General features: G+C 38.7%; 1 protein-coding gene across 5 annotated transcripts in view; it reads right to left on the bottom strand.

Moving 5' to 3' along the window:
• The window catches only part of LOC121011362 (zinc finger protein 420), a 129,445-nt gene that overhangs the window by 38,102 nt on the left and 79,960 nt on the right, over positions 1 to 11,383 (bottom strand). For 3 of the 5 annotated variants that reach the window (XM_040445669.1, XM_040445668.1, XM_040445667.1), the window contains exons 1-2: positions 3,779 to 4,102; positions 2,268 to 2,318 (exon numbers count right to left, since the gene is read on the bottom strand). The exons of 1 other annotated variant lie outside the window; for it this stretch is intronic. The gene's annotated coding sequence lies outside the window, so the exon portion shown is untranslated. Of the gene's footprint in view, positions 1 to 2,267; positions 2,319 to 3,778; positions 4,103 to 11,383 lie in introns of those variants that run through there. One more of the 5 variants, XM_040445671.1, reaches the window with a different exon arrangement.

Here is an 11,383-nt window from a genome sequence, read left to right on the forward strand (position 1 = left end):
CCCCACCACTCACACCCTCTTTCTGTCTCTCAAAAATGAATAAATGTTAAAAAAAATTTTTTTTTAATAAAAATTAAAAGACTGGGTGAATAAACTATTACTGCCAATCAAGAAATAGATAATTATAAAATAGAATAAGAAAGATCTCTCTAGGCTGCTAAAAATGATCTCCAGAATACATTAAACATATGAGAAAGAAAAAGATATAGTGTAGTATACATACAATACTCCCTTTTTTTTTTTAATTTTTTTTCAACATTTATTTATTTTTGGGACAGAGAGAGACAGAGCATGAACGGGGGAGGGGCAGAGAGAGAGGAAGACACAGAATCGGAAACAGGCTCCAGGCTCTGAGCCATCAGGCCAGAGCCTGACGCGGGGCTCGAACTCACGGACCGTGAGATCGTGACCTGGCTGAAGTCGGACGCTTAACCAACTGCGCCACCCAGGCGCCCCCAATACTCCCTTTTAATTACATACATATACATACAAACACATATACATAAACATGTACCATTTAAAAGAAAAATAGAAGAACAAACCAAAGAGAAGTACAGGTAGTTATCTATAGAAGGAAAAATGGAACAGGGTGGAAAGGACAGGAATGGACACCAGACTTCTCTGAATTTACCTTGTCTGTAGTTTTTATTTTGGAAATAAATAAATATTTTATATAATTTTAAAATAAAATTAAATCAAAGGGGGGGGGAATCACTAAAAGTATAAGATGAAACAAATGAGCCTAACTGTAGGACAGGTTTTATCCTATTGAACTCCAGGAAATCTTGATTGTTTTTCTGTATTCAGATGGTTAGTAAAAATATTGGTATTGTTAGTTTGAAACTCTCTCCCCCAATCCAAAAGAAGGCAGAAAAGGAAAAGAGAATAGGGAACAGATGGGACAAGATGATGGATTTGACCCAAACCACATCAATAATCACACTAAATATAAATGGTATAAATACTTTAAGACAGAAATTGTCAAACTGTATAAAAACTGACTATGGCCGACAAAAAATGCCCCCTAATACCAGAACACAAACAGGTTAAAAAAAAAAAGGATAGAAAAAGATATTGCATGCTAACACAAATGAAAAGAAAGCTGGAGTGGCAACATTAAATATCAGACAAAGTAGATGCTCAGAGCAAAGACTACTACCAGGAATAAAGAAGAGCATTTCATAAGGATAAAGGGATCAATTCACCATTAGGACATACTATCTAAAACATTTATGATCTAATAACAGAGTTTCAAAATACATGAAACAGAAACCCATAGAAACTACAAGGAGAAAGAAATAAACCCAAGACAGAAAATCAGTAAAGTTACAGAGGATTTAAGCAATGCTATCAACCTACCTTACCTAGCTGACATTTATGGAACATTCCACTCAACAATAGCAGAATAGTCTTTCCAAGTGCACACCAAACATTTACTAAGATAGACCACACATTTTGGGGTCACAAAACCAATCTTAATGAATTTTAAAGAATTCAAGTCATACAATGTATTTCTCTGAACACAATGGAAGGAAATCAGTAACAAAAAGATCTCTGGAAGATCCTCATAATACCCAAAAACTAAATAACATATTTCTAAATAACCCATAAATCAAAGAAGAAATCAAGAGGCTAATTAGAAAGGAGTTTGAACTGAAGGCAGAATAAATAAGATTGGCAAGTGATACCTTTTGAGCTGGGCCTATGATGGTTCATTATACTTTTGTGTATGTTTGAAAATTAATAAATAGGAAAAGTTAAAAAAAAACCATAATACTGCTATGTCAGAAATAACACAATACAAGGGTGCCTGGGTGGCTCAGTCGGTTAAGCGTCCGACTTCAGCTCAGGTCATGATCTCACAGCTTGTGGGTTCAAGCCCCATGTGGGGTTCTGTGCTGACAGCTCAGAGCCTGGAGTCGGCTTCAGATTCTGTCTCCCTCTCTCAGCCCCTCCCCCACTTGTGCTGTCTCTCTCTCTCTCTCTCTCTCAAAAATAAACATTTAAAAAAATTTTTAAAAAAGAACACATTATCTCCTTTTAAAATGTAGGAATCTCAAATCCATACTTCCTCAATTTAACCACTGTTGGGAAGTATCTATCATAATTAACTACACATATTCCATGCTCCCAATCTACAGAAAATTGCCTTGCCACCTCCATCATTTGAGAAAGCTTAACTAGGAAATTTCAAAAAGAAAACAAAGATTCCTGTATCCTGAAAAAATAAAAGCATTTCCGGAAACTAAGAGGTAACATCTACTCACCTTGGACTTTGGTTTTGAATGTGTAACAGCCATTTTTTCCTCTTCTGGGCTCTACTCTCAGGAAAAGAAAAACCAATCATGAGATACTTGGCCTTTCTTAGGATATACTCTAAATCAGAATACACTCTCTTTCCCCTCCCCCATCTACCCTTCATTTAATGTGGAGGAAAATCAGAAGACTAGAACTTTCTGTATGGGAAAGAAGGTCCAAGATCACAGCTGTCTTGGGCTAGAATTTATTTCCGGATTCAAAACTGTCCACTGGAGATAGAGCCCTGCAGTGAAGTACCACAGGCTCTAAAGTGTGTGACTGACTGGCTCCTCTAGCACATTCTCTGGAACCCCATTACATTTCCAAATGGCCTGTTTTGAAGGTGCTATCTGCTGTGGTTTAGAAGAAACTCATAGTCTTCATTCAGAGGCTCAAATTTCTGACTTCCTTCCTTCCTGTCATTTTTCTCCATTCAGTATCCTTAAGGCTATAAGGTGAGAGGACACCTGGAAGCCGAAGGGAACCTACATCTACAATCCCACTGTGAACTAAGGATGAATACAGAAATGAAGCAATATAGGCCATGTGTGAAGGAGAGGTGGGGGTGGGGGGTGTCTCTGAGGTCAGAAGAGAAAGAGGTCAAGTTCTTTAAGGACAAAGTCACAAGAGACTCATGATACAAAGGCAGACAGCCCCAGAATGAACCCCCAAGATACAAACGCCCAAATTTATCTGTGTATCTCACTAAACTCCCATAAGGTCACAGGCTATAAAATATATAAATGACTAGACAAAGTCACGCACAATCACATTTCCATAGTCACACAGCCAGAGTCACAATTGCCAAATTAATGTTATATCCTCAGACCACCTTTTGTCTTTAAAATCCAATCACATACAGAGCATGTACACACTCCAGCACATCCAAGCACCCTATCAGAGATACCCATGGCCCAAAACACACTTTCACAACACTTTTACTCTCTTCACACAGTCATGAAAAAGTGGCACACTCACAGTCCCACAGTCACACATATGGCACGCACTCAAAGAGAAAAATACAACCGTACCAGGTCAAGGAAAACAAGTGGACACAAACACCGTTGTCACAGTATCACTCTCATAACACCTCAAAATCGCAAGGAAGCCCCAGTAATACACAAAATACACAATCGTATTAATAACCTCAAAATGACCCAAGTCCATCTAAACACCCTGTCACAGCAGTCCTGTCGCACAGCTCGCGGTCACAAGCAAACCACCAGTCACACAAGAGGTACACACACAATCACACTGTCACATGGCACATTCTCCGTCAGGTAAGCACGCGGTCACAAATACACTGTGACAGCAGTTATTACTCAGAGCTGCAACTCTCACTCACGCGAACGCTTACACACAAAACCAGAGCCGCATACGTCCATTCGCCCATACCAGTATCAGGCACAAAACGGCAAGAAACCGCCACACACACACAATTCCAGTGACGCTTCCGCCCCAGCATTCCGGACATCCTCACCTCGACAGAAGCTGCAGTTCAGGATCCAGGATCTGGCGCCTGGGGTCCAAGCCCCGATATCGGGTTCGCCCGCCCAACGGGAGCCGAGCCAAGCTCCTCCAGACGCTGCCCTCCCCACGCGAGGCCCCCAAACCGCACGAACAAACGGAAATGAAGCCGCATTGGGGACGCGGCGGCTCTGGGAAATGTAGTCCAACACCAGGAAGCCTGCGGCTGGCCGGCCGGGACGCTGGGAGGCCCAGTCTACTAACCCTCCCCTCGGTTCGTAGATTCCGCCGCTCCAACCCGCTCGCCCAAAGGCCGCGCCGCGGGTGTTTCTGGGAGTGCCCGCCTGAGCTCAATGCGCAGGCGTCGGGCGCGCCCTAGTGGAGTGATTGGGCCAGGAGACTGCTAGGGTGTGGAGCAGTCTAGGGTCTTACCGGATTTGCAGAAGGCGGGACCCTCAGGCGGGCAGGTGCGGGGGGAGGGGGGGGCTGGAACTGAGGCGGGGACAAGCCGGAGCCTCAGACTCGCAGAGATCCTCGGGGTATCCTGACAGGCCCTTCCGTGTGTATGTGTGTGAGACCACACCGGACACAGTCGGGCGGAGTGGGAGTTCCTCGGCGGCTGGGTGTGTGGTTGTATGCTTCATGCTTTTGGGTGAGGTGGTTCATGCTTGAAGCTGCATGGTAATGACATTTTCTAACTGTGGGATTGGCTGACAGAAGAAGGGACCTCTGCTGTTGTGGTTTGTTTTTGTCCATAATTAACAATGGTTGCGTGACTGATGATGATTTGTGTTATGCAAATATGCTTTTCTCCTGCCTTTATTTTAGTGTCTGTAGGACTCGCAGAAGAGCATGTGTGTGACTGAAAAAACGATAGATGGTCAAGTTATTTCTTTCTTGAACACTAATTTGATCTGGTAAAAAAAAAAAAAAAGTTATCAATTTATCTGACAAACAATTTAGACATGATCTTTCTGTTGGATCCAATATACGTGTTATGGGGAAGAACGCAAAATCAACAGTTTTGTTTGCGAGAAACATGATTTCAAAGCCAGTCCTAGCATAACAGTCCCACGAAGTAGGCATCCATTCTTTTCTAATATTATGGGGAAATTATTGGTTAAGGTTGAGAGGCCATGGACTAATAAAATAATAAAATAACTTATTACATAAAAAGATGTTACCGTGGTTCACGGAGAGAGAGAAACTTAAAGTTGTACGTTTTTTTGGCAAGCCTGAACTTGTCTCCTGGCTTTTTTTTTTTTTTTTTTTTTTTTTTTTTTAATAAGGACAAAAGTTTGAACTTCCAGTACAGAGGCGGATAGAATTGTAAATGCACCACTCTTCCGGGGTTGGGGGAGTAGAATAATAAAACTTCCTCTTTCAGGACTTTATACTGAACACTTTGATCTCTTCCCAGTAATGTGACTGTATTCGCAAGTTTGGTGCCCAGGATTGTTGAGTGAATGAACCTGTGTACAGTAATCCACTATAAATGTGAGATAAAGATTGTCAAATTGCACTGACTTAGAGTGGGTCAATGTGACCAAAAAATTGGTCCAAATCCAAATCAAGGTTGTGCATTGCACTGGATGGACCTATCTTTACACAGACACACACCCCACACAAATACATTTATTTCTTACATTTCTAGAAGCTGGGAAGTTCAAGATCATATACAGACGGATTTGGTGCCTGGTGAGAGCCCCTTCCTTGTTTGTAAACCTTCCTATCATGTCCCTGTTTCCTTACATGGTGGAGAGAAAACATACCTTTTTAGTTTCTTTAAATGGGAGCAGTGTTCCTTTCACCTGCTTTCATGTTTCACAATGACATTTCTGATGAATCTAGAATGTTTATCTTGTAGAACAGCTAACATTCTGAATATGTTTTGGCATGAACAGGTTAAGTTTAAATATATTTGGCAAGAATACTATGGGTGGTGGTGTGTTCTTCCTATTGCATGACATCAAGAAGCAGACAATTTGAGTTTGATCCATTTTGGTGATACTAAATTTGATCCATTTGGTTCAAGTAGTGTGTGGACCTGATCTCTTTCTGGTAAGTCAAGAAGCCAGTCAAGAAGTAATTTGTCTTTGTAAGTCAAGAAGTAATCTGATGGGGATATTTTGAGACCATTTTACACATAGCCTTTTAACTAATGGTTTTAGGATTTATTGATGATCCTTGCCTAAATAAGTTCTTAAATTTGGGGCTACAATGGTGATTTTTTCATGTTATCATTCCTTCTTTTGTGTATAAGAGCTTTGCTTCCTCCTCCCCCTCTCCCTCTTCTGTTTTTTCTGTTTTAAGTATCACTATGATTCATGGATTTTTTTTTTCCATTCAGAGTATTTTAGCTCTTTGTTATCATCATTCTTTATGTTGCTCATATTGTCCCAAATTTGGCCTCTCAAGCTGGCTCGTCTATCCTCATTTGTCTTTGAGCACTTCCTTACTTTTTGACACAGATATTCCAGACTCACCTTGTACAGACCTGGAATTAGCCACTTTCTTAGAATTTTTAAGGTGAGATTTTCAAATGTATGTCCTTAATAAAGTTAAGTAATTTGTGGTAAACATGCAGTGGAATGTTATACACCTGATGAACTTGAGTTTATAAAGATTATAAATTTTAAATTAACAAAAATTAATCTTAAAGCTTTACTCAGCATTATATCAGTGACATATGTCAATATTAATTATTAATGTTTTATGTCATAAATGTGAATGGCTACATAGATACTATTCCATTGTTCAGATTTATCACAATTTATTTGAATCATTTCTCTCTGGTGAATATGTTGAAACCATTAGCTAACAAAGCCCAGGTGTTTGATTAACAAGAATCATATTTGACAATTTTACTTGAGAAGTTGCCTTAAAAGTTCCAGTACAAGGGTGCTTGGCTGGAGTGCTTGGGGGGCTCTGTCAGTTAAGTGTCCAACTGTGCCTCAGGTCATGATCTCACAGTTCCTGAGTTCGAGCCCTGCATCAACTCATCTGCTGTCAGACTCACTGCTGTCAGTGCAGAGCCTGCTTAGAATTCTCTGTCCCTCTCTCTCTCTCTGTCAAAAATAAATAGGGGCGCCTGGTGGCATCCGACTTCAGCTCAGGTCATGATTTCACGTCGGGCCCTGTGCTGACAGCTCAGAGCCTGGAACCTGCTTGGGATTCTGTGTCTCCCTCTCTCTCTGACCCTCTCCTGCTTGTGCTCTGTCTCTCTCTGCCTCAAAAATAAATAAAAACATTTTTAAAAAATTAAAAATAAATAAAAACATAAATTTTTTTTAAAACAAGGGTGCTTCTCTGTCTCAATTGGTGGAGTATGTGACTCTTCATCTTGGGCTGTAAGCTCGGACCCACATTAGGTATAGAGATTACTTAAAAATAAAATCTAAAAAAAAAAAAAAATCACAACCCTCCATATTGTTTAAAAAAAAAAGTTTCAGTACAGTGGGGAAAATTGAGTCCACTTAAGGATGACTTACCAAAAGAATTTCGCTTTCACTCCCTCTTTTGATCTGTAGCATTCAAAGGTAGTTTCTATTAAATATTGAGTAGATACAAAAAGAACACTAATGAAATGCATGTAAGGTATAATGATTCACAATTCAGCAAAAAACTGTATACCAACTACCTATTTTAAGAAAGAGAATGTTACTGTTAACTTTGAAGATCCTATTCCTTTTCCTTTCTCCTCAAATACAATTATCTACAATTTTGTGTTAAAATTCTGTTGCTTTTCTTTATAATTTCAACTATTCAACCCCCAAATATGTTGTTTAGCTATGCATATTTTTGAGTTTTGTATAAATATTTTATACATTCTGTGACTTGCTTTTTTTTGTCACTATAAGATCCTGAGATTTAGCTATATAGCTATAATTCATTTTCCTTGCTGTATGGTGGTCCATTGTATGTCTTTATCACAGTTTTTAACTGATTTTCTATTGATAGAAATATAGGTTGTTTCAAAATTTGATATTATACAGCTGCTATAAACATTCTTGTACATATTTACTAATGGATATGCAGAGATTTCTCTAGGGCAGAGGCTGGAAAACTTTTTCTGTAAAAGGAAATATAGGAAATATATTGGGCTTTGTAGGTCATATGGTCTCTGTCACAACCACTCAATTTTGCCATTGTAGCATGAAAGCAGCCACAGACAGTAGGCAAGAGAATGGGTGTGGCTGTATTCCAATAAAACTTTATTTACAAAGACAGGCAGTAGTAGGATTAGCTTATGAGCTATAATTTGCCAACCACTGTTCTAGTATATCTATTAGGAATATGGTATTACTGAACATAGGATATTTGGAGCATGCAAATATCTTTAACTTTACTAGGAAATATGCAATATTTTCCAAGGGAAATTTTCCAAAAAGCCTCTCACACTCTGTCTCTCAAAAATAAATAAACATTAAAAAAAATTTTTTAGGGGCACCTGGGTGGCTCAGTTGGTTGAGCGGCTGACTTCAGCTCAGGTCACAATCTCACAGTTCATGAGTTTGAACCCTGCATCGGGCTCTGTGATGACAGCTCAGAGCCTGGAGCCTGCCTCAGATTCTGTGTCTCCCTCTCTGTCCCTCCCCTGCTCATGCTCTGTGTCTGTCTCAAAAATAAATAAACATTAAAATTTTTTTTTTAATTTTTTAAATTATTTGGGATATTTATGTTTCTTAATTTTTTTTAACATTTATTTATTTTTGAGAGACAGAGCATGAGTGGGGGAAGGGCAGAGAGAGGGAGACAGAATCTGAAGCAGGCTCCAGGCTCTGAGTTGTCAGCACAGAGCCTAAGGTGGCGCTCAAACTCAAAAACCATGAGATCATGACCTGAGCCGAAGTTGGACACTTTACCGACTGAGCAGCCCAGGTGCCCTAGGGATGTTTATATTTCATATGTGTCAAACATCTAGTTTATAGCTTGTTTTTTCATTATTTAGTGATCTTTTAATAAATACAAGCAGTCTGTCTTGGGTCACCTGGGTGGCTCACTCAGGTAAGTGGCTGACTCTTGACTTTGGCTCAGGTCATGATCTCATGGTTGTGAGATCAAGCCCCACATCCAGCTCCATGCTGGGCATGGAGCCTGCTTGAGATTCTCTCTCCCTCTGCTCCTCCCCTGCTCTTGTGCATGCATTCTCTCTCTCTCTCAAAAACAAACAAAAAAATTAAAACTACTCTGTTTTAATGTCCAATTTATTTAATTTTTCTTTATGTCTTGTAATTTTTTATGTTTTGTTTAAGAAGCTCTGTTCTAGTGGTGCCTGGGTGGCTCAGTCGGTTAAATGTGGGACTTTGCCTCAGGTCATGATCTTGCAGTTCATGGGTTCAAGCCCTACGTTGGGCTCTGTGCTGACAGCTCAGAGCCTGGAGCTTGCTTCAGATTCTGTGTCTCCCTCTCTCTCTGCCCCTCCACCACTCATGCTCTGTCTTATCTCTCAAAACTAAACAAACATTAAAGAAAAAAAAATTATCCTCTATACCAAGGTCATAATTTCAGTTTTCTACATTATCTTCCTAAAGCTTTATAGTTTTGCCTTACACAATTTTTTTTTTTTTTTTTTTTTGGTTATAAAATCTCTTAGAATGGGGGCGCCTGGGTTGCTCAGTTGAGTGTCCAACTCTTGATTTTGGCTCAGGTCATGAATTCAGGATAGTGAGATAAAGCCCCGTGTCAGATAGCATGGAGCTTGTTTAAGATTCTCTCTCTCTCTGCCCTTCTCCCACGCACTTCCATGCTAAAAAATAAAAATAAATAAATAATAATACAAAGATAAAAGCTCTTGGAATCAAACTCTTTCTGTAAGATAAAGAAGGGGTACAACGTGTGTGTGTATGTATATGTGTACATGTACCAACTGTCTTACATTATGAAAAGGCTATCCTTTCCCCTCTTACTGACAGTAATAAACTGGTCTGTTGGGGGCACTTTTTATTCAATTCTGTGGTCAATTTATTATTCCCAGCACTATATATATGCTCTTAATTAACATAGTGTTATAATAATTTTTGGTGTATGATAATACAAAGACCTATTTGGGACCTTATTAATCCTCTTCATTATATAGCTCTTTTATTGTTCCCTTTATTTCTTATTCTTTCTTATTTCTTTGCTTTCTTTCAGTTTATTCTACAATTTTTTCTCACATTTTAAGTTGGATACTTAGGTAATTAATCTTTATACTTCTAACATAAATTCTTAAGGTTGTAACTTTTCCTTTATGTACTACTTTGGCTGCATCCTACAAATTTTGGTATGTAGTAGTCTCATCATGCACTTTTAAATTCTTCTTTTTAAATTTATGATATGATTTTTTCACCCATAAATAATTTGGAAGGATATTTCTTAAGCATATGGATTTTTTTCTAATTATTCTTTGATGGCTTATTATCTAACATAACTTTTGTGAGCACTGAAGTTGGTCTATATGAAATGAGTCCATTGAAGGGTGTCTGGGTGGCTCAGTGGGTTGAGCATCCAACTCTTGATTTAGGCTCAGGGCATGATCCCAGGGTCATGGGACTGAGCCCTGCTTCAGCCTCCACACTGAGCGTGGAGCCTGCTTAACTCTCTCTTCCTCTGCCCCTCTCCCCCACTCATACTCTTTCTCTAAAGTTAAAAAAAATAAAATTAGTCCATTGAAATTTTTTCAGATTTGCTTTGTGGCCTAATATATGTCTGTTTTTTCTGAATATTCAATATATCTTTAAAAATAATTTGTCTTCTGCAGTTATTGTGTATATATAGTATTTTTAAAAATGTATCCATTAGATAAAGCTTATAAGTTTTTGGTCTAAATCCTCTATAATCTTATTTTTTGTCTCTCATGTATCAATTAGCAAAAGAAATATGCAAAACCTCCTACTATGGTTTTGATTTTATTTTTTCCTGTAGTTTTACTAATTTTCGTTTAACTGTGTATATTTGGTAACATAAGTTTAGAATTTATATATTCTTGGAGATGTAATCATTTCATCATTATGTACTGATCTTTTTATAATAATGCTATTATTTAAGTCTATTTTATCCAATATTAACATAGCTACCTCAACTTTCTTTTATATGTATTTAACGTAGGTGCCCCTACATCAACTTTCTTTTCATTAGTATTTTGACTGACGTTTTTTCAGGAGTTCCCTCATTTTCAGCCTTTCTGTGTGATTCTCTTAATGTGTCTCTTGACAATAGCATATAATTAGATTTTATTTATCCAATCAGACATTTACTGACATATTTGTATTTATTTCTACCATTTTATCACATCACTATATATGTCATATGTAACCCTTTAATGTTTCCATTTTCCCCCTTTATTCCTTCTTTTGATTGTTCCCCTCTCCCTTTATTTCCTCCTCTTTTGGAAGGAATATATTCTATTTTGGTGCCTTTGCTAAAACTTTAATTTAACAGGACATACCTGGGGCACCTAGGTGGCTCAGTCGGTTAAGCATCCAACTTCAGCTCAGGTCATGATCTCACTGTTCATGGTTTCGAGCCCCACGTCAGGCTCTATGCTGAACAGTTCAGAGCCTGGAGACTGCTTCAGATTCTGTGTGTGTGTCTCTCTCTTTGCCCCTTCCCCCCTCGTGTTCTCTCTCTCTCTCTC

Source organism: Herpailurus yagouaroundi, unplaced genomic scaffold (assembly GCF_014898765.1).
Source record: "Herpailurus yagouaroundi ecotype Mexico unplaced genomic scaffold, PumYag 194, whole genome shotgun sequence".
Classification (NCBI taxonomy): Eukaryota; Metazoa; Chordata; class Mammalia; order Carnivora; family Felidae; genus Herpailurus; species Herpailurus yagouaroundi.